This window comes from Chelonoidis abingdonii, chromosome 26 (assembly GCF_003597395.2).
Source record: "Chelonoidis abingdonii isolate Lonesome George chromosome 26, CheloAbing_2.0, whole genome shotgun sequence".
NCBI lineage: Eukaryota > Metazoa > Chordata > Testudines > Testudinidae > Chelonoidis > Chelonoidis abingdonii.
Genome location: NC_133794.1, coordinates 1,245,763 through 1,269,302, shown reverse-complemented (window position 1 = coordinate 1,269,302; position 23,540 = coordinate 1,245,763). Strand labels below are relative to the sequence as shown.

Genomic DNA, 23,540 nt, shown 5'->3' with positions numbered 1-23,540 from the left:
TTGGGGGCCCGGTTCACGTCCAAGGTTGGCAATGCCACCATCTCTCGCTACATTTGTACAGCCCCTGACACAACGGGTGCCGAGCTCAGTTGGTGCCATTTTTTATTATTCTTGGGGAGGCAGCGTGGCCTAGTGCAGATAGCACTGGACTGGGAATCCAGAGCCCTGGGCTCTATTTTCAGCTCTGTCGCTGGCCCACTGGGTAACCTGGGGAAAGTCCCTTTCCTGCTCTGTGCCTCAGTTTCCCCAGCTGTAAAGTGGGGATAATGCTACTGACCTTCCTTTGTAAAGTGCTTGGAGCCCAACTGATGAAAAAGGCTGGGTAAGAGTCATTATTCATTTGTAATGTGGTAGCACCCAGGAGCCCCCGCGATGGATCAGGACCCCATTGTGCCAGGCACTGCACAGACACAGAGCTGGCCTCGCCCCCAAGCTGGCTGACAGTCTACGGATTAGAAATGACTCTGGCTCCGTGATGAGAATCAAACCCATGGCGTCTCTTGCAGATGACAGGTGGGACGGCGCCCCCCGAGCCCAGCCTGATTCCACAGGAGAGTCATGTATGCAGGGAGCAGGGCAGCTAATCTTGGCCAAACAAGCAGAGCTGACTGCCACCTCCACGACTGGAGCCTCGCAGGGGAGGGGGAGAATCCCCATGGACTTTATGCAGTGTGGGGGCTCTGGCACTCAGCTGCGTGGCTCTGAGGCTGGGTGGCACACCCACTCCATGGGTGGCACCATCTCTAGGGCGTAGCCAAGGAGAACCAGTGTTGCTTAATGATAGTTAGGTGTCCTGGTTACATCGGGGAGAAGTTATTGGGGGACATGCACAGGGGAGGGGCCATTGTGGATCATGGCTCCACCCACAAGCCTTTCTCTGAGGGCGAGAGAGTCTCCTCCACCACAGCCCTCGCCATGTGGCCAGCGGGCACAGTACAGCCTGCCAGGCAGACTCACGCCTGCAGGTCCACCAGGGTTTCCAATTAAAAGCCGCAATTAATGGGACAATGTAATGCTGCGAAGCAAGGGGCAGGGAGATGCTGCGTGAATGGGGCACACAATACAGCAAAGCCGCAGGGTACAGACTGTGCTATCGGCCACTAGCCAGCCCTGGGTGAGTGGCCGGTCCTCCGGCCTTGATAGCCTGCAGGAGCTCTCCCTCTGGTCCTTTCACCATGCCGATCTCTTTAGTGGGAGGGCTCCAGATCATTCTCCCAGTTTTCCTGGGGAGGGCGGGGGGACCAGCTCACCCTGTGTGTGAGTGAGTGGCAGTGCAGGGAAGAGAACCCAGGAGTCCTGACTCCCAGCGTCCCCACTACCTGGCTGTACCCACCAGACCTCACTCCCCTCTCAGAGCCAGGAAGAGAACCCAGGAGTCCTGGCTCTCAACCCCCACTGCCAGCTCTACCCACCAACCCGCCCACCCCGCCCTTCCTGGAGCTGGGAAGAGAACCCAGGAGTCCTAGCTCTCATTCCCTCACCCCCAGCTCTACCCACCAAACCTCACTCCCCTCCTGGAGCTGGGAAGAGAACCCAGGAGTCCTGACTCTCATCCCCCCGGCTCCAGCTCTACCCAAAGGACCTCACTCCCCTCCTGAAGCCGGGAAGAGAACCCAGGAGTCCTGGTTCTCATCCCCTCGCCCTCAGCTCTACCCAGCAGACCTCACTCTCCTCTCAGATCCAGGAAGAGAACCCAGGAGTCCTGGCTCTCATCCCCTCACCCCCAGCTCTACCCAACGGACCTCAATCCCCTCCTGGAGCTGGGAAGAGAACCCAGAAGTCCTGGCTCTCATCCCCTCGCCCCCAGCTCTACCCAGCAGACCTCACTCCCCTCTCAGATCCAGGAAGAGAACCCAGGAGTCCTGGATCTCATCCCCCCCCCCCCGCGCTCTACCCAATGGACCTCACTCCCCTCATGGAGCCGGGAAGAGAACCCAGGAGTCCTGATTCTCATCCCCTCACCCCCAGCTCTACCCAACGGACCTCACTCCCCTCCTGGAGCTGGGAAGAGAACCCAGGAGTCCTGACTCTCATCCCCCTGCTCCCAGGTCTACCCAACAGACCTCACTCCCCTCTCAGCCTTGGGAAGAGAACCCAGGAGTCCTGGTTCCCCGGCAAGCCCCCCGTCCCTTTAACAGTGGGATCTTTACTGACAAAGGCCTTTACTCTAGAACCCGTGACGCATCTCCATGGTAACAGCTCATCTTCGTAGCTCCTTGACATTGAGATCCATGTTAGGTGGGGGGGAGCGGGAGGATGGAGGGGGAGGTGAAGCGGGGGGAGGGGAAGACAGGGGGTGCGGGATGGGTTTGAAATCAGCAATCAAGCCCCCGGCTGCTCATCAGGCACAATCAAACCCGCCTGCATCCACCCTGCACCCAGATCTGGGGGTGCCCAGAGGGAAATGACCCCTTTCCTTGGCTGACCCCTTGTCAGCAACATCCTGGCCCAGTTGCAGAGCCTGCCCCCCTCAGCAACATCCCGGTCCAGTTGCAGAGCCTGCCCTGCCCCCCAACGTACTCTCCCAGCCTGTGCAAATGGCAGCGTCACCCCGCTGAGCTGCTGGCGGGCCCATCTAGCCTGGCATCCTGGCATTGGACAATCAACAGCCCCGGGCCATTGGTTACAGCTCCATGTATTGAAGGAGTCTTCGAACTGAGCTGGGAAATCAGGGTCATCCCTGCTCCTTTATCTGGGGCAAAGAAAGCCTGAAATGGTTGGGTTTTCTGCTTTAAATTCAAGTCTCGTCCACTCTGGGCGTCTCTATGGAAAACTAGGGATCAGACCGGATTCTGAGAGCAGTGACTCCATGCACACTTCAGCTCAGTCACGCCGGGAAGTGAGAGGGTTCGAAAAAACATCTGAGCTGTTTAAAATCCCAGGGTCTGACGCTCCCACGACTTTTCCCTTTCACACCAGGGCCTGGTGAGCGTAAAACATGACAGTTTCACACTCCTCTTACACTGGTGCAAGTGAGCTCCCAATGTCCTGGATAATCTGGGAGCAGAGTTTGCATTTAGTATTGGTGATGTTTATTGAACTCAAATACCCAAGGAGCAGTTGGGAGAAAATAAGTCCCTGATAAAGAAGCAACACCTCACCCCCCTTGCCCTTCCAGTTAAAGCTGTTTTCTCTGATTTCGATCTCTGTTGTTAAAACGTGTTCACTAACATCTGTTAGTTAAGGGCGTGTCTAGACAGGGTTAGAAGTCTTGTTTTAACCCATGTTAGCTAACATCTTTTAGACCAGGAAAGTTGTATTTTTACCGGCATTAGCTAGTCAGGATGAAGCCTAGGATAGCAAAGCAGAGAGCAGGAGCTAAAATACAACCTGGTCTGTCCACACTGGACTTCTAAAACATGTGAGCTAACCCGTTTTTAAAATACACCTAGTCTAGACCAGCTCTGACATGCCAGCTCAGGGGTGGGCAAACTTTTTGGCCTGAGGGCCACATCTGGGTATGGAAATTGTATGGCAGGCTATGAATGCTCATGAAATTGGGGGTTGGGGTGTGGGAGGGGGTGAGGGCTCTAGCTCGGGGTGCGGGCTCTGGGATAGGGCTGGGGATGAGGGGTTGGGAGTGCAGGAGGGTGCTCTGGGCTGGGACCGAGGGATTCGAGGGCAGGTGGGGGATCAGGGCTGGGGCAGAGGGTTGGGGCCTGGGAGGAGGCAGGGGGGCAGGCTCTGGGTGGCACTTACCTCAAGCAGCTCCCAGAAGCTGCGGCGTGTCCTCCCTTCAGCTCCTATGCGGAGGCGCAGCCAGGCAGCTCTGCACACTGCCCCCTCCACAGGCACCACCTCTGCAGCCTCCATTGGCTGCGGTTCCCAGCCAATGGGAGCTGCGGGGATGGTGCATGGAGTGGGAGCAACCTGCAGAGCGCCCTGGCTGCCCCTACACGTAGTAGCCAGAGGCGGGACATGCCGTTGCTTCCAGGAGCTACCTGGAGCAGGGCAAGTCCCAGACCCCACTCTCCAGCTGAAGCACCAGAGTGGGGCAAGACCCAGACACCGTTCCCCGGCTGGAGCACCAGAGCGGGGCAAGACCCGGACCCCACTCCCCAGCTGGAGCACTGGAGCAGAGCAAGTCCCAGACCCTGCTCCCCAGCTGGACCACCGGAGCAGAGCAAGTCCCAGACCCCGCTCCCCAGCTGGACCACCGGAGCAGAGCAAGCCCCAGACCCCGCTCCCCAGCTGGAGCTCCGGAGCAAAGCAAGCCCCAGACCCCACTCCCCAGCTGGAGCACCTGAGCAGGGCAAGCCCCAGACCCTGCTCCCCAGCTGGAGCACCGGCGCAGAGCAAGTTCCAGACCTTGCTCCCCAGCAGGAGCACCGGAGCAGGGCAAGCCCCAGACCCCACTCCCCGGCTGAAGCACTGGAGCAGGGCAAGCCCTGGACCCCACTCCCCAGCGTAGTTTGCCCATCCCTGCACTAGTAAGTTGAGTTGAATTTGCTTCTACTCAACCAGTTACCATGGGCTGAAAATCCACGTTGTCTTGTGCATACCCGTTTTAGGCCCTGGGTTTTTTGAGGCTGCATTGATATAACTATCTCTGTGACAAATCACTCAGAGCGACTTGATTATACTGGTGCAAACTATAGTGGGTTTAACCTACCCCTGTCCTGCCCCTCTTAGAATAACAGTAATCCCCAGCTCTCATCCATCACCCAGCATCCGTAGACCTCAAAGCCCTTCACAAAGGACAGCAGGACAATTTGCAGATGGGGAAACTCAGGCAGGGGGCAGGAAAGTGACTCGCCCAAGGTTACCCATCAGGCCAGTGGCACAGCTGGGAATAGAGTCCCAGGTCGGGGCTTCTTCCCCTAGGGATTTCGACCCATAGAACAATAAATTCACAGCTTAGGTTACACCACAAAACAAGCTGCGGCAGCCAACGCAGCGGACCTGGTCTAGCAATCCATTTGGAGGAGGGAGCAGTTAGCTTTCCTGCAGTCAGGTTAGCTCCCTCAAGCTAGCTTAACTCAAATGAAAACCCCAGTGCCAATCGCAGCTACTGCTGCGTTTTTACAATGATTTTGTCTGGCCAAACTACAGAAGGTGTCAGTGAATCCTGGGCTACAGCAGAAGTTCATTTTTTTATCGTTTCGACAGATAATATCAATGTTTATTTTTAACCATTTCCTCCCCTCCCCCCCAGTTTTATCAATTTCAATTTTCACACTCGCGGGAAATGATGAGGGAGTGTGAAAGACGATCATTCTCCGATGACAGCAGAGGTTGAGATTCAAACCGGTTTCTAACCATTCAAACGCACATTGTCAATGTCACATCTCAAAACACACCAAGTAAATTGCCTTCAATCAAATGTTCGCAAGCGGCACTTTTCTTATTTCGCCTCTCTCATAAATATCATCGCTGGGGGAGGGGTGGTGGTGGTTCGTGGGTTTGTATGTGTCCGGTGAAGTGGACTTTTGCCAACATTTATGGATGAAAATTGAATCCTTCCCAGGCTATCTGTAGACAGAGTTTGCACCAGCATAGCCAGGGCACTTAGGAGTGTAATTATTTTACTGACAGTGATCGTGATCCAAATTCTACTGTGGACGCAGTTAAACTGGCTTGTACCATTCACCCCCTGGAAAGGGAAGAGTTACACTGAATTAAGCACATTTACACTATTGTGACTGCATCTGCAGGAGGGGGTTGCACCATTTTAACTAGAGTGGTGTATAATAATCTATCCAGACAGCTCCAACGGCTTCGTAAAGAGGGTCTGGGTTCCTACTGCCATGGGGAAACTGAGGCACAGAGTGACTTGCCCCGAGGGAAGTCAGCAGCGGAGTTGGGAACAGAACCCAGGAGTTCAAAACCTCAGCCTGCTGCAGTAACCACTAAATCTCATTCCCTTCCCACGAGTCCAGCCTCCTAGACCTTTACCTCCTCAAATGGGACAACCCATCCCAAGTTCGGGCTAGAACCCAGGAGTCCTGACTTCCAGCTTCTGCCTCCTCTACGCCTCACTCCCCTCACGCAGCTGGGCTAGAACCCAGGAGTTCTGGCTCTCAGCCCTATTTGCTATCACGCAGGACAGGGAGGGGCTGAGGACTTCCAGAAGGAGCGAATTTTACACCCGGGTTATTGCAAGGGCCCCTTAATGACAGTCACAGCTTTGCTTTGACCCTTTGTGCGAAAACCAGAAACTGCAGCACAGCGCCCCCTAGCACCACACTGGGGTACTGGGGTCAGCCCTAACTGCGCAGCAAGAGCTCCCCCTACCGAGCCCCCACCCTGCTCCCTGCAGCACAACGCCCCCTAGCACCGCACTGGGGTACTGGGGTCAGCCCTGACTGCGTGGGGAGGGCGTCCCCTACCGAGCCCCCACCCTGCTCCCTGCAGCACAGCGCCCCCTAGCACCGCACTGGGGTACTGGGGTCAGCCCTGACTGCGTGGGGAGGGCGTCCCCTACCGAGCCCCCACCCTGCTCCCTGCAGCACAGCGCCCCCTAGCACCGCACTGGGGTACTGGGGTCAGCCCTGACTGCGTGGGGAGAGTGCCCCCTACCAAGCCCCCACCCTGCTCCGTGCAGCACAGTGCCCCCTGCTGAGCTGATAGGACCTGACAGGCTGCCAGCCCAGCAGGCAGACGGGGGTTGTACACGGATAGATGGACAGAGAGGGGGATGTACAGGGACAGTCGGGTGGTGAACATGGGTAGATAAAAGCCCCCCCTTCACCACTCCCCTCAGCACACCTCGATGATGCCTCCGGCGCCTCTATCCCCTGCCAAGCCAAAGGGTGCTGCCCTCCCCCATGGCAGGGTGCCCCACAGCCGTTAGAAGGGAGGTGTGGCGCTGCCCCCCCGTACCCTCCCAGCGGCCTGGCGCTCCCTGCTCCCATACGCAGCGCGGGAGGGTGAGGAATCGCTGGGGCTGGATTTAATCTCCTTATTATGCAGGAAACATAATGTTCTGCTGAGGCTCTTACGGAAGCGGGCGAGAGCTATTTGCAGACTGGGCTGCCTGCTCTCCCCCGCGCCTGCGGGCGGGCACAGCCCTGCTGGCAGCTGCTCCCTGCCCTCTGGTCCACAGCCCCCGCTGGGCATTGCAGATCGCCCCAGGCGGGGCCTCCCTGGCTGCAGCCACCACCAGGAAGCTGTCACAACCGGGCGGGTGGCCTCGGGTCCTGGCTCTAGTGTTTGCCTCAGCAATTCCCAGCGCTCTCCTGCGGCGGGTCTGTCTGCACGCCAGCCGCCATCCCACAGTGCTCAGGGCACACACCCAGGGGTCCCAAGGGCCATGAGGGGCAGCAATGCATTCTGGGTAAATCCTCCTCAAGTGACCCCAGGGCACCGTATCCACAACGTGGGGAGATGTGATGCCTCTGCCCCCTGCACAGGGAGCTCTCTGGGAGGGGGAAGGACCGAGACAGTGGCACCACCCTTGGGTCCCATAGAATATCAAGGTTGGAAGGGAGCTCAGGAGATCATCTAGTCCAACCCCCTGCTCAGAGCAGGACCAATCCCAAAACAGATTTTTGACCCAGATCCCTAAGTGGCCCCCTCAAGGATTGAACTCACAGCCCTGGATTTAGCAGGCCAATGGTCAAACCGCTGAGCGATCCCTCCCCCCACTGCTGCTCCAGTTGCACCTATCAGCCCCAGCTGGACCCGCCACGGTCCATGCCCAGAGAGCGACTATTCTGAGCCAGCCACGCCAGGAGCCACAGCCTGGACAGGGGCTGCTTCAGCCACGTGGCTACGGCTGACTGACCACGGCAGGAGCCGTTCACAGCCCAGGGAATGGGCCTGACCCCCTGGTGACTGCAGGGCACCCCAGAGAGTCTACCACAATGCACCACTACAGACCTGGCTGTGCTGGTGCACGCTGGGAAACTCTGGGCCTCTGCCCCCCAGCTGAGGCCAGACCATGGACCCCATGGTGAGATAAGAAAGCTGGCTCCTGTCCCACCCAGGGGCTCTGTCCCACTGAAAGCCATGACTCAGGGAAATGAAATCTCCTGGAACGGGAATGAAAGGCAGCAAATCACCTCAGTGAGCTGCTAAAGTGCCCCTGGGGGCCAGGATTAGTGCCAAGCACTCACACAGGTCTCCAAGCACCCTGCAACCAGGCCTTATCAGCGCTTGGAGGACAGGGAAACTGAGGCAGCAGAGTGACTTGCTCAAGGTCTCACAGCAAGTAGGTGGCAGAGCTGAGACTGGAACCCAGGTGTCGTGATTCCCAGCTTTAACCACTAGATCCCACTCCTCTCCCAGAGCTGAGGATAGAACCCAGGAGTCCTGATTCAGAGCTCCTCCCCCAGTCTAAGCATGGCTCTGCCATCCTTCCCACACTTAGCCATGGGCTCCAGGAGGCTGGAGAGCCACTGTCCCCAAATCACCTTTACCAGGATCAGGAGATCCACCCCTGTCCAGGGCTCCCAAGCAGTCAGTCAGGGCTGGGTCCTTCTGTGAATAAGCTGGGTCCATCGAAATCTAGGGGGCTGGGGGCTGTCTGCAGGCAAGGCCTGCTGGGCACATCGCCTGGCCTGTGTTTATGTCTCATCTCTGTCTGGCTGCTCGCAGACCCGGCCTGTCCCTGGATCCCCGGGTCGGGGCCGTCATCCGCAGCAGACGACCCCTGCTCTTGTCGCTGTGACATGGTGGGGGCTGCTGGGTGGGGTTAGTGCTGGGGCGAGATAGTGAGGAAAAGGAGGAGGCGGGGGGCTCTGGAAGCGGCTGCTTTTCCCTCTGGAACAAGTGTAGGGGGCGCTGTGCTTTTCCCACGAAACCTGACCTAGAGCAAGTCCTTTCTTGGCTCTGTGCCTCAGTTTCCCTGAAAGCTGCTGGGGCAGGGACCGTGTTTCTGTGCAGTACCTGCCACGCCAGAGCCTCTGTGTGCAGCCAGAAACCCACTCACAACAGACCACGCAGACGCTGCAGCTGGCTCTGGGTATGGCAGGGTCCCAGAAGCGTCACCTCGCAATAACAATTCAGGGCTGGCAGAGCATTTGCCAGCACATCTCAGAGAAGAAGGGGACATGGTGGCTGGAGTGTGAGTCTGTGACGTGGGAGACCCAGGTTCAATTTCCTGCCCAGCTGCAGCCTCCTGGGGTAAGTCAATGAGTCAGTCTGTGACTCGGTTTCCCCAAATGGGACTATTAGCACTGTCTGGCCTCCCAGGCATGTTGGAAGGGCAAATACACTACAAAATGTGAGATGCCCAGACCTGGGGTGATGGGGGCCATGTTAATCACATGTACATAGCACTCATACCCCATTACCGCCCGGTAAGTGCCCAGCATGGATATTGTAGGTATGACTGTTGGCCACTTACACCAACTGAATTGTTTTTCCCACAGTGCTGTTCACCGGCATCTCCCACAATACCTCGGAACAGGCCAGCTCAGCATTTGACCTAAGTGGAGAGGAAAACTTGCATAGGCAAAATTCTTGAATATCCTGCCCCTGGCGCAACCATCACGGACCGGTATCCGGCATGCAGCAGCCAAAACACAGCTGAGACAGGCCCAGACCAGAACAAGCTCAGGAGCTGGTACAACCTGGCGGGCCAGATCTTAGATGAGGTGTAAAGCGCTTGCTAATGTGTCCTATGCATGCGCGTGGGTTTAGGGGGCGTATCTTCCGTGCACGGGGAATATGCTGCGAGAGAGGAACTGAAGAACAATGCAGTGAATATTGGGTATTTCGGGGGTGTCCTCAAAATCCGAGGCCCCGGGCTGCAGCCCCAGCGCCGATCTGGCCCTGGGAAGGTCACCTTTTCATACTGTGCTGTTTTGTCTTTAGCCGCTATGCATTTGGCTTCTTCTGGATATTTGGTCTCAAATATTTTTCATCGTGAACCACGAATGTGTCACATGATTGGCTATGCCGAGTATCGCCAGTTCAGGGCTCGCTCACACCCAGCTTGTGCTACTCCAGATCCAACGCCTGAAATGGGGCAAACCAGGTGTGAATTTCTCCCAGGGAAGGGGAATTTCCCATTGGAACAAGTGGCCCAGGGATGGAGTCTCTGGCCTTGGCTGTTCTTGCCTGAGAACCTAGGAACTGGGCTAGTTATTGGGTCCAATCGAGGGGGAAACTCGGTGAAATTCTCTGGCCTGTGATATCCAGGAGGCCAGACTAGATCCTCTAATTCTAATGGTTCCTTCTGGCTGCTGGGTATCTCTGTATGTCCCAACTCTACTGTTGAAATATCACACGGTTTCCCCCCTCCAGAATGATCACTGCTCTTAGCGGAGAGGAACTTTCTAACCTCAGGGTAAAGCTGGTGTCTGCAGGAAACAGAACTTTCTCAGGGGTTGGTTGGGACAGCGGAACTACCTGCCACATGAACAACGGAGCAGCCCAAACGCACGAGCCGGGTGCGTTCCTCCAACCAGCCTTCTCCTATAAGTGCAGCGCAGGCATATAAAACAGACCCCCCTCCACAGCAAACCAGTGCACAGCACACCCGACTCTAGCCCTGGAGAGAGACTGAACCACACAGGACAGATGAGAGTCACGTTGCTTCGTGCTCCGGGAGCAGAGCTGCTGAGCTATCCCTTCCCCACCCATTCTCCTTCGCTACCCAACCTTCTCGGCAGTGACATCAGCCTCCCATCACCCACTAGGGGCATCCCCCAGCAAGACCCTTGGCGGGTTTGTAGTGCCCTGATCGAGGCTGGGCTGTGCAGGTTCTGTCTACACTAGCAGGCCCCTGGGTGGCTGTTTTCCTAAAAGCCCTGCTCTGGTTCCAACAGGAATGAATCCAGGGAAGCCCCAGGGTCTGGGTTATGCAGGAGATCAGCCTAGATGATCACAATGGTCCCTTCTGGCCTGGGAACCTATGAATCTATTTCCTGTGGAGATGAATAGAAACATTTCAAGCCCGGAACAGCCCATCTAGCCCAGCGTCCCACATCCTACAGGGGCCAGCTGCTGCAGAGGAAGGTGTAAGAACCCTGTCGTGGCAGCTGGGAGATAATCTGCGCCCACATCAGGTTTTAGCCTGGGCACTAATAGCCAGAGATCGGCTTAAGCCTCAAAGCAGGAGGTTTTATCTCCCTGCCAATACCCGCTGGCTGGACTGATTAACTCTGGATAGTCTCTTTCTCCAAAAAATGTCCAACCTCTCTTTGAAGCTTGCTAGGTTCTTGGCTTCGCCGGCATCCTGTGGCAGAGAGTTCCAGAGGCTAACACCACCTGCTGTGAAAAGGGGATTTTCTTTGGTCAGTTCTGAATCTGCCCCTTCCAGTGAACAGAATCTCCTAATCCCCTTTCCCCGTGCCCCCACTTGGCATTATTACAGATCCTTTTATCCCATTCCCTCGCACCCCGCTCTGAGCACGGAGACCTTTCCCTGCAGCATCAGGACAGACTGGGCAGTTTGAAGGGCACAGGAGCAGCCCCTGAGGTTGTGAAGGGCTCCCCGGACTTTTGGCTGCTGGTCAGTTTAAATTCTGCCCATGCAGCACCGGCCCCACTCTCCATGGTCCAGCCAATCCCCTTTGGGCCCTGTGGAAATGTTCTTTCTCAGTATTTGCCAACTACTCCACGAGGCTGTGATCTTCCTGCCAAACAGTACCATGTGGGGGAGAGGGCAGGGAAATCCATGTTTGTGACTGGCCTTTAGAGGCTGCAATTGAGATCAGGGCCTCTTGTGTCGGGTGCTGCACAGATACAGTCCCTGCCCCCAAAAGCTCATTCTTTAAGTGAAGGGGAAACTGAGGCACAGAGACAGGAAGGGACTTGCTAAAGGTCATCCAGCAAGGGCAGGAAGAGAACCCAGGAGTCCGGAGTCCCAAGGCAGAGCCCTACCCACTAGGCTATGCTATCAGCTCAGAGCTCCCAGCCGGTGATTGGCAGGGCTGTAGTTTTCCAGGTGTTGTAGGGAGAGAGGGCTGCTGGGAAATGTAGTTCCCTTTAATCTTTCCATGCAGCTAGAGGCAGCAGCCCCCAGACAGTGTAGAAGGGGGCAGGTACCCCCAATATCCTACAGCACTGTGTCACATGTAGACCCCCCCAGCACCTTCAGCAGTGGGGCACAAACCTGTCTCAGCTACAGGCCTGGGATCTCCCAGCAGCCTCCCTGCACCTGCCCCCAGCCTCAGCAGCCACTGGACTGGAGCAAAAGGACTTTGCAAAGACCACTAAGGCCCTCAGGGCCGCAGAGAGCTCTGGCTTGGCCCCTCTGGAGCGGGACCCCGTGGGGGGGAATTTTCCCCTGTTATCAACACCCCTGTGAGGCAGCTGGGACCCTGCCCTCAGCTCAGGGACCCATTCCTGGTCCCAGCCTTTCACCCACCAGGCACGATCCAAAGGCCACTGCAGATGGGCACCGGAACCCAGCCCTCCAGCGCAGCTCGACGGGGAGCCAGGTCCGGTGCAGACTAAAGTGGGGAAGATGTTGGTGGGTGGCACAGAAAGGGTTAATGTCTGCAGCTCCTGATAGCTTCAGACTGACTGAGAGCCCAGGGCTGGGCTAGCAGGGGCTGCAGGTAGGGATTGAGGGGCACCAGCAGAGCTGTGGAGGGAGGGGAGAGGGGGCTGCATGTTGGGACTGAGGGGCACCGGCAGAGCTGTGGGGTAGAGCTGGGCTAGCAGAGGGCTGGGGGTCAGGATTGAGGGGCACTGGCAGAGCTGTGGTGGGGGCAGGGCTGGGGCTGCGAGTGGGGATTAGAAATTCTGCAGTTTTGCTTCATCTCCCACCTCTGCCCCTGCCTCAGCTGGGGGCTCTTTATAATGCCCCGATTTGTGGTTGAGGCCAGAGTTTGACGAGAGCCAGAGGAAGGTGTGTGTGTGTGGGGTTAATGGCACATCCACATTTTGGATATGGGTTCTGGGCTCACCCCCTCCCGCTCTGCCGGTGCCCCTCAATCCCGACCCGCACCCCCTGTGGCCCTGCCCCCGGCTCTGCCGATCCCAGAGAGATGGCATGGGATGCCCCGGGGCCTGGGCTGGAGGGAGCTGCTCGGTGTCAGGGCGGGAAGGAGCTGAGGCGGGATCCAGCCTGTCAGTGCCGCGCTGCCATTGTTTGGGCATCGCAGAAAGGCTGGGAGGATTAGCCGAATTCGCTGGGAACAGGCCGTTCTCCGTGTCCTCATTAGCAGCGAGCAGCGTAAATCACTAATCTGAGCACGAGTGACATGTCCTGGCCTCCCCCGGCCAAATGGGATACGGCTAATCCCGAGAATGGTGGGAGCTCTGAGTGAGAAACCTCCGCCCTCAGCTCTGCCAGTGCCCCCCAATCATGACCCACAGCCCCCTGTTAGCCCAGCCTCGGCTCCTCCATCACAGGTCTGCCAGTGCCCCCCAATCCTGACCTGCAGCCCCCCGTTAGCCCAGCCTTGGCTCCTCCATCACAGCTCTGCCAGTGCCCCCTAATCCCGACCTGCAGCCTCCCGTTAGCCCAGCCTTGGCTCCTCCATCATAGCTCTGCCAGTGCCCCCCAATCACGACCCGCAGCCCCCCGTTAGCCCACCCTGGGCTCCTTCATCATAGCTCTGCTGGTGCCCCCCAATTCCGACCCGCATGCCCCCCGTTAGCCCAGCCTCGGCTCCTTCATCACAGCTCTGCTGGTGCCCCCCAATCCCGACCCGCAGCCCCCCGTTAGCCCAGTCTCGGCTCCTCCGCCCTCAGCTCAGCCAGTGCCCCCCAATCCCGACCCGCAGCCCTCCACTGTGTCCTCCTGCCTTATCCCAGCTCAGCTCTGTGTGACTGTCCTGAGCGTGCTGAGTGCCCAGTATGGGTCCAGCTGGGTGGGGGCCGGGGCCCTGATAGATAGATAGATAGAGGGGGTGAGTGGGGATAAATAGACACAGGGATGGAGGCAGTGAATGGGGACGGACATACAGACGGACAGAGGGAGTGTATGGGGATGGATAGACAGACGGATAGAGGGCATGACTGGGAATGGATAGACAGATGGACATAGGGGATGAACGGGATGGACAGAGAGACAGACAGAGGAGGTGTATGGGGATAGATAGATGGATGGACATAGTGGGTGTAGGGAGCGGACAGACGGCCTGAGGGGGTTATGGGGTTGGACAGAGAAGATGGACACGGGGCGATGGGGGTGGACAGACAGACGGATGGGGGTAATGGGGGTGGACAAATAGATGGATAGAGGGGGTGACTGGGATGGATAGAGAGACAGAGGCGGTGATGGGGTGGATAGATGGACGGAGGCGGTGATGGGGTGGACAGGCAGACAGACAGAGGGGGTGACTGAGGATGGACAGACAGATGGACAGAGGGAGCGATGGGGATGGAAAGACGGATGGACAGGAGGGCGATGGGGACAGACAGACAGATGGATAGGGGGCGATGGGGGTGGACAGATGGATGGACATTGGGGGCGATGGGGGTGGACAGCGGGGGTGATGGGGATGGACAAACCAACAGACGGAGGGGGCGATGGGGAAGGACAGACCGATGGACAGAGGGGGCGATGGGGATGGACAGATGGACTTACAGAGGGGGAGATGGAGGCGGACAGACAGATAGACAGCGGGGGCGATGGGGGTAGCCGGGCAGATGGATAGAGGGGGCAATGGGGTTGGACAGATGGACGGACAGAGGGGGAGATGGGGATGGACAGATGGATGGACAGGGGGTGACTGGGGATGGACAGACAGACGGACAGAGGGGGTGATGGGGGTGGACAGATGGATGGACTGAGGGGGCGATGGGGGTGGACAGATGGATGGACAGAGGTGGTGATGGGGGTGGACAGACAGACGGACAGAGGCGGTGATGGGGGTGGACAGATGGATGGACAGAGGGGCGATGGGGTTGGACAGATGGACGGACTGAGGTGGTGATGGGGGTGGGCAGATGGACGGACAGAGGGGGCCATGGGGGTGGACAGATGGATGGACAGAGGTGGTGATGGGGATGGACAGACAGACGGACAGAGGGGGTGATGGGGTGGACAAAGATGGGGATGGACAGAGGGATGGACAGAGGGGGTGATGGGGTGGACAGATGGATGGACAGAGGCGGTGATGGGGGTGGACAGATGGACGGACAGAGGGGGTGACTGGGGATGGAGAGACAGACGGACAGAAGCAGTGATGGGGGTGGACAGATGGACGGACAGAGGCGGTGATGGAGGTGGACAGATGGACGGACAGAGGTGGTGATGGGGGTGGACAGACAGATGGACAGAGGCGGCGATGGGGGTGGACAGATGGATGGACAGAGGCGGTGATGGGGGTGGACAGATGGATGGACACAGGCGGTGATGGGGGTGGACAGATAGACGGACAGAGGCGGTGATGGGGGTGGACAGATGGACGGACAGAGGTGGTGATGGAGGTGGACAGATGGACGGACAGAGGCGGTGATGGGGGTGGACAGACAGATGGACAGAGGCGGCGATGGGGGTGGACAGATAGATGGACAGAGGGGGCGATGGAGGTGGACAGATGGATGGACAGAGGCGGTGATGGGGGTGGACAGATGGACGGACACAGGCAGTGATGGGGGTGGACAGATAGACGGACAGAGGCGGTGATGGGGGTGGACAGATGGACGGACACAGGCAGTGATGGGGGTGGACAGATAGACGGACAGAGGCGGTGATGGGGGTGGACAGATGGACGGACAGAGGGAGCGATGGGGGTGGACAGACAGATGAACGGAGGGAGTGATCTCTAATGACCATGAGCAACCAGAACCTCTTGTCCAGAGCTGCCCGTAGAGACCGCAGCACAGCGCCCCCTAGCACTGGGCTATGGAGGTCCCTGATTGTGCAGGGAGACTGCTGCCTACTGAGCCTCCACCCTGCTCTCTGCAGCACAGCGCCCCCTAGCGCCACTCTGGGGTCAGCACTGACAGCCGGTGAGAGCGCCCCCTGCTGAGTCTCCACCCCGTTCCCTGCAGCAACCCATGAATCAGGAACACCAAAACAGAGGCTACCCGGGACACCCGTAACTGCTGCCTTGTGCACCTGCATTAAGAGACGCTCTTTAGTGACACAGTCGCATCAGTTCTACCAGTTGCGCCGGGCCAGGATCCATGTTATGCAGGGAGAGAAGGCAGCTGTGGTAGGACCCTGCCTCATCTGTTGCAGAAGCTGGAAGATGCGGAGTGAACGAGGCAGGGGCTGGTAGGAATAGCAAGGAAGGTCTGGTGGTTAAGGGGGGACCAGGATTGCAGAACGCAGCTGAATGACAGGATCCCAGCACCCGCTAGCACTCCAATCTCTCTGCACTGCCGTTTCCCAGCTGGGCAGTGGGGATACTACTCGTCTCACGGGGTGTTGGGAAAAGAAATTCATTTATCCCAGAAGCCCTCCCGGATGAGTGCCACAGAAAAGTCAATGAGGACATTAATAACGCTGGGTTCGGACGGTGGCAGTGAATGGGAACTGGGGCCACACATTGAATGAGGATGACAAAAAGAAAGCTGGCATAACTGCTCATCCAGTGAACACCATCTGTCCTGTGCACTGAATGAGGCAGGGGTCTTGTGAAAAGAATAGCTTTGGATGTCATGAAAGAGCGACTCATAATGCAGACACACTAGAGGGCAGAGTTAAGGCTACCCAGGCAACCTTAATTCTGGCATTTCCCAACACTGTAGCCCTTTGATTTTGCCACCTTAATGTTCTTTTTGGAAGAAATGCTGATATTTTTTTCTTCCTAAAAATGCCACCTGACTTCTTGTCTCTCTTCAGGAGGGATCTCGGGACAAAGGAAACTGAGTCGCTGGCATTTTTGGTCAACCCATATTTCAAACAACACCACAATTGAAGCAGCTGATTTTCAACGCTCCCTCCCATCAGGAACAGATCTCACCCCGCTTGGGATCGGATGGAGGCAGAGCAAAGGTGCCTTTCCAGAGATGCAAGCAGCCAGGAGAAGACAGTGTCAGCAAAAAGGCAACACATTTCAAACTCATTGTTATTTATATCACAGCAGCACCTTGGGGATGAAGACACCAGCACAGACCCGGACCAAGACCAGGGCCTCACTGCGCCAGACACTGCACAGACCCCCAGTGAGACAGACAGTCCTTGACAAATAATTTACACACAATGGATGGGAAGCTAAGGTACAGGGACTTGCACAAGTTGGAAGTGAGTCAGATGGGAACAGAGCCCAGGTATCCCAAGCCACCGCCTCCAAGTGGCCTCTCCTGAAAGCAGCTCCATTTGATCAACCGGTGGAACTACCTGCTGCAGGGCGTCATGGTGGGTTCAGAACAAAGGCTCACATGGGAAGGGGAATGTGTCACCTGGCAGGGAGGTATGCGGGGGCGGGGGTCAGAGATATAAACCTGCTTCTGGTCAGGAGCTGAACACTGGGGTCAGGCAGTCGCTTCCCTTGGGCTGGTATCCCCCCTCCACTGGACGAGCTGGTGCTAGTGGTGACGGGATGCCGGGGCAGATGGGCACACTGTGCCATGCCTGTGTTTCCACCACAGGAGTGGGAGCCCAAGGCCACTGAAGTCCTTCCAGCCACTGCTTCGGGCCCAGGGTCTGGTCCCAATTACCTGGCTCTGCCCAGAAAGGTGCTGAAATGGGGGGAGGCTGCCTGGACAGACCCACTCCGGCAAGATCTTGGCCCCTCTCATCCTGTGGGGAGCCCCTGGCACTGTTCATGCCCCCTGGGGATCCCTCCAGGAACGCAGCCCCCACGGGAAGCCCCTGTTCCATTTAGCACCCTCACATGGGCTCTGATCTGGGTCAGACAGGGCCACTGTTTGGGAGCAGGGGCAGGACCTCCCCCACCTCTGGGCAGAATAGGGGCAGCTCCCCCATTTGGGGTCCATTTTCCCAGACTCCTCTGCCATCTCCCCCCACCAGGCTCCTTTCCCCGGAGTGACGGCAAAGCTGCTTGGGCCCATCCTGGGGGGGCAGAAGCCTCTTCTGAGACAGACCCTGAGGCGGGGGGGGGGGGGGACCCTTGGCTTTACCACTCCCAAACCTCGGCACGCGGCCCCCAGCCCATACCCCCTCGAGGTGGGCTGGGGCCAGCACTGATGGCGAGGGGGAGCGCACCCCCTACAGATGCTGCAGCCACAGTGGCAGAGCCTGAGATGCGGCTCATGGCTTGTATCTGTTACACCAGTGGGGCCCAACCTGGCCCCTTTACATTGGCCAGGAATCCAGGCCCCTTTTGCAGGCCAGGAGCCTGGGGGCCCCTTGCGTACAGCTCCTAGATGCGCTCCTCCCAAGCTGCGCTGCTCCCCTGGCCCAAACCCCGGCAGCTTGGGAAGGACGCTGAGTGACCGTCCCCAACTCCCAGCTCCAGAGCTGCAGGCCTGGCCCCTGAGGGGCTGAGTCATGATGCGGTGCCCCCTGGGGAGCCGGGCCATCACCCCCAGCCGCCTCACCTGGCCACGGGACACCGCAGCATGAAACAGGAGCCCGGACGCCCTTGACTTGCGGCTCCCCCAGGGGAGGGATTGGAAGACAAGGAGGGGAGCGGAGTGGAGATCAGGCAGCGCTCGGCCCCCCCAGCCCGGTGTTAGGTTCTCTCGCTTCAGCACTTTCCCTCAGAGCGAAGGTCAGGATGGAGAAGGGACCTGTCCCCTGCTCAGGGGCGCCAGGGGCTGGGATAGAGGGGCTGCAGGTTGGGACTGAGGAGCACCCTGTTCCCAGCCTGGGACTCCCCACAACCCCTCCCCCAGCTGAGCTGCTGCTCATCACTCCCGACCCACAGCCCCTTCCCTTATCTCTGTCCTGCTGACGGGCTTTCATGCTGACCAGGCTCCTCCTTGCTGGGCTTTGCTCTACTAATGCCCAGGGGTGGCTCCAGGCCCCAGCACGCCAAGCACGTGCTTGGGGCGGCAAGCCGCGGGAGGCGCTCTGCTGGCACCGCAAGGGCAGCAGACAGGCTGTCTTCGGCGGTTTGGCTGCAGAGGGTCCGCTGGTCCCGCAGCTTTGGAGGATGCCTGCGGGAGATCCGCTGAAGCCGCGGGACCAGCGGACCCTCCGCAGGCAAACCGCCGGAAGCAGCCTGCCTGCCGTGCTTGGGGCAGCAAAATCCCTAGAGCCGCCCCTGCTAATGCCCCTTGGTCTTGGCCCGTAATGACCCTGGCGCTCGCAGGCCTGGACCTCGCAGCAGAGAGCAGCCCTGCCAGTCATGCCTCTTCGCTGGGGGGCTGAAGGAGGGCATATGCTGCCCCACCCCTGCTCTGGGGAGCTGGCTCTGTGGGGTCAGCATCTGTGCTCGGGCCTGGCACAGAGCAGGGAAATAGGGCCACAGGGCTGTGGGAAAACCACGTTGCAGGCCTTGGCTCGCACAGCACATTGATGGCAGATTGGGGAACGACCCCAGGAGTCCTGGCTTCGAGCCCCTTCCTGCTCTAGCCACTAGACCCCACTCCCCTGTCAGAGCAGGAGTAGAACCCAGGAGTCCTGGATCCTCAGCCAATGCTCAGTAACCTAGACTCCAGCTGTCTTAAAACCAAGACGCTGGTTCAGATCCACTGTTGTTATGCACGTTATGGTTGCGTCTAGAAACCCCAATGAAGATCAGGGCCCCGTTGTGCCAGGCGCTGCACAAACCCCAACCAAGATCAGTGACCCATTGCGCCGGGCACTGCAGACACAGAGTCAGAGGCAGCCCCTGTTCTGAAGAGCTCACAGTCTGAATACACAAAGGAAGGTCTATTATCCCCATTTTACGGATGGGGAAACTGAGGCACAGAGGTGACTTGACTCAGCCAAGGTCATCCTGAGGCAGGGCAGTGAAACCAGATCTCCCCCAGCCCCACACCTTAACCACAGGCACCTCTTTCCTCTTGACCACATGCCATACTCCCTAGACTGCTCCGAGCAAAGGGAGAGTCTCGAGAAATCTTCCCGAGGAGGAGACCCTCTTGGGGCCCTCTCGTGACCGGGATCCCTGTTCCCCTCTCCCGCTAGCACCAGCTCGTTTGAGCTGGGGGAAGAGCCAATTAGTTTCCTTTCCTGGTTTCCAAATGATTTTTCATCTCTATAATTAATGGGCTAGTCAGCGCTGAACTATGTGGCAGGAAAATTGCTAGTTAGGGGGATGGGGGTAATTTTCTCGATATGATAATGAAGGTTGCTTTCCTTCTTCCTTCCACCCTGCTTTTAAATAATGATTCTGGCATTAAGGGTGGGGGGCGGGGGGCGAGGGCCTGGGAGGTCGGGATCCCTGCTTTCAGCTCACAGGCTTAGGGGGGAAGGAAGAGGGTCTAATTAGCTCTGCCAATGCCAGGCTGCTCCCTGCTTGGGCCGTCAGCAAGTCTGGAACCCCAAAAGTGCCACCAACGTCATGAGGAAACAGATAGATGCCTCCACCCAGCTGCAGTAGTAGGCTCTTGTCCTGTTGTGCCAAGTGGTCACTAGAGAAGATTGACACTGGGCGAATGCCCATCTCCTTAGTGGCTGCAGTGGGCAGAGAACTCTGAGCTGCCCGTGGACAGATATGCTCCAGGCCAATGGGGAGTTCAAAGGTTGCCCAGATACCCTTAACTCTGCCCTTCCTCTGCACTGTCCTCATCCTGCTGGAAACCTAATGCTTGGAACCCCTGGGAACTACAAACCCCAGGATGCAACAGGGCTGAAATTGATGTGATGAGACACAAATATTCTCCCTCCATTCACAAAAGGAGACACCAGAGGTCAGTAGCCTGGGACTCAGGACACCTGTGTTCTATTTCCATCTCTGACCTGCTAGGTACCTTGGGGAATTCATTTCCCCTCTTTGTGCCTCAGTTTCACCTTCCACCACTTGTCTGTTTAGACTGTTGGCTCTCTGGGGCAGGGTCTGTGCTCGGTCGGGGTCTGTGCAGCACCTGGCATAAGGGGGCCCCGATCTCAGCTGGGGTCTCTAGATACTACTATAATACACCTAATGAATGTCCTGGGAAGTCATGAGGGGGGAACGTCTCCACTGCTCCTAGAAACACTGATGAAGTGGGGAACAACCCTGCAGATCTGGCCGGTTCCTTCCTAGCTCCTGATCCAGTGACAGGGCCCGGAACTCGCCCTGCAGGGGAGCGAACCTGCACCCAGGTGCCCGGCCAGGCCCATGGCAGGGCCCCGTGGTTGTGACACAGGAGGGTGTGGGCAGGTGAGCCATGCCCTGGGGCGTGGCCACGACTGGATTGCGAACGGCCTGACTCAGAGACCCGCTGTCGTCAGCGCAGACGGGGTGAGCGCCCCACGCCACCATCTCCAGCCACAGCAAAGGGAACTGAAGGAGGAGCCGGGGCTGAAATGATCACATAAGGAACATGACAACTTCCCAGAGTGAGGGCCCGGGAGCCCATCCCCCATGGAGCCCCTCGTGCCCCACCCTTCTCTGGGCTGTTATTATTAGTGATTCTTTGTGCTGGGGCATGTCTAGGAGCCCCAGTCATGGGCCAAGACCCCACTGTGCCAGGCACTGCCCAGACCCCGACCAGGATCAGGGCCCCCTTGTGCCAGGCGCTGCACAGATCCCGACCGAGATCAGGGCCCTCTTGTGCCAGGTGCTGCACAGACCCAGCCAAGATCAGGGCCCCCTTGTGCCAAAGGCTGCACAGACCCTGACTGACATCACGGCCTTGTTGTGCCGGGCACTGCACAGACCCCAGTTGAGATCAGAGCCCCGTTGTGCCGGGTGCTGCCCAGATCCTGACCAAGATCGGGCCCCGTTGTGCCAGGCGCTGCCCAGACCCCAACCGAGATCACGGCCGTCTTGTGCTGGGCCCTGCACAGACACCGACAGAGATCAGGGCCTTCTTGTGCCGGGCCCTGCACAGACACCGACCAAGATCAGGGCCCCATTGTGCCAGGCTCTGCACACGCTAAAGCCATGTCTACACTAGCACTTATGTCGACAAAACTTTTGTCGCTGAGGGGTGTGAAAAACACACACACACCCCCGACAGACATACGTTTTGCCGGCATAAGCGGTTGTTTGCACAGCACCCTATCGGTGGGAGATGCTCTCCCCCTGGCATAGCTACCGCTGCTCGTTGAGCTGGTTTTATGATGTTGCTGGGGGGAGCTCCCTCCCACTGGCATAACGTGGCCACATCAGCACTGTGACAGCCCAGCCACTGGAAGCTTGGAAATGAAAGCCCATCCCCATCTCAACAGGCAAAGGAGGGATTAGTTTCCCCATTTATCAGATGGGGAAACCGAGGCACAGAGCAATGACGTGACCCAGCCATGGTGGTGCAGATCTGGGACCTTCCCCCAAATCATCTGGATCCCAGTCCAGAGTCTATTCCCAAGCCCAGCCTTCCACTGCCAGCTTTCCTCTTGGGGAACAAAGGAGCCATGGCTACAGACACAGAACAGGGACAACTGCACCCCCTTGCTGGGGGTGGGGGAGAGCACGGGGTAAAGGATCCCGGGGTGCCTCAACCATGGGGCCCCCAACCTGAGCTGTGACCCCCCCCTTCCTGGGGCACTTTGTGCCCTCTCTGCCTCCCCCTCCCCGTGCCTCCTCCTGGCTGGAACACTCATCCCTGCTCCAACCAAGGTACCATGGGTTGGGCTTCCCGTTAATGTCAGCACCCTGAGAGATCAGGCCCAGGGGTCTCCAGCTGGCTGCCCCCTGCTCTGGGACACCCCCAGAATTCTGTGGCGGCTTTAGAAAAGCTCTAGAGCCCAGCACTGAACCTGCAGTCTGCCCCCTAGTGGCTGCTTCACAGAGAGGATAAAAGCCTACAACTCCTACTGACCGGTGGAGTTCCTCCTTTAGCTCAAGTGAGCTAGTAGGGGCCACGTGTGGGGGCTTTAAGCTGAGGGATTTGGGGTGTGTTAGACACCGGTACTGCTCAGAGAGGAAGGGCTCATGGGCTTTGGGGCAAGTTGGTCTCTCACGTCAGCCTCAAACATGGTGGGAAAATTCCCAGGTTTTGCATGGCATCTGGGTGTGGGAAGCTGGGGGGCAGCCATGTGGGGCCAGGGTCTGGGATTCAGTGGCAGAGGTGGCCTGCGGGGAATACACAGAGGGAGCTGGGCTGGCCGGCAGGACTCCTGGGTTCCATGCCTGCCTCAGGGGAAGGGTCCAGTGGTTAGATCTGGATGGGCTTGGAGTCAGGAGCTGCCGGTTCTATCTCAATAGCGGATGTGAATGAAGTTGAGTGGGTCGTGGTGGTCGGAGGAGCCAGGACTCCTGGGTTCTGTCCCCGGCTCTGGGAGGGGAGTGGTATTTAGTGGTTGGGGCTGGGGATCAAGACTCCTGGATTCCCTCCCCAGCTGCACCTTGCTGCATGACCTTGGGCAAGTCACTGCCTCATCCGTGCCTCAGTTTCCCTCCCCGTGCGACAGCACTGAGTCTGAGCTCGCAAGGATTGGCTCAGTCCTATCAGAGAAGCCTCCGATGGACCGCGTGCTGTTAATTAACCATCATTAATACACCCAGCCCCAGGCTGGCTTCTGCGGGGACTCCCCTTGCTTTTATCATCCTGCTTCACAGGCTTCTGTGTCACTCAATGACCTATGAAGTCTTAAAGGGCCAGCATCACATACAGGCCCAGCTTAATGGTGGTGGGAGGCTCGGGGGGACACCAGGACCTGTGCGCGCTGGAGGCTGCATTTACATTTGCTGCTGGCCTTAGCTTAACCCCTCCGAGCACTGAGACAATGCAGGCCATGGCTT

The 23,540-nt window shown here is 58.1% G+C and overlaps 1 protein-coding gene across 1 annotated transcript in view; it reads right to left on the bottom strand.

Annotated features, from left to right (window-relative positions):
* Positions 1–23,540, bottom strand: part of ADGRL1 (adhesion G protein-coupled receptor L1) — a 93,643-nt gene that overhangs the window by 60,267 nt on the left and 9,836 nt on the right. Inside the window, exon 2 of the mRNA XM_075061137.1 lies at positions 11,085–11,160. The gene's annotated coding sequence lies outside the window, so the exon portion shown is untranslated. The remainder of the gene's footprint in view (positions 1–11,084; positions 11,161–23,540) is intronic.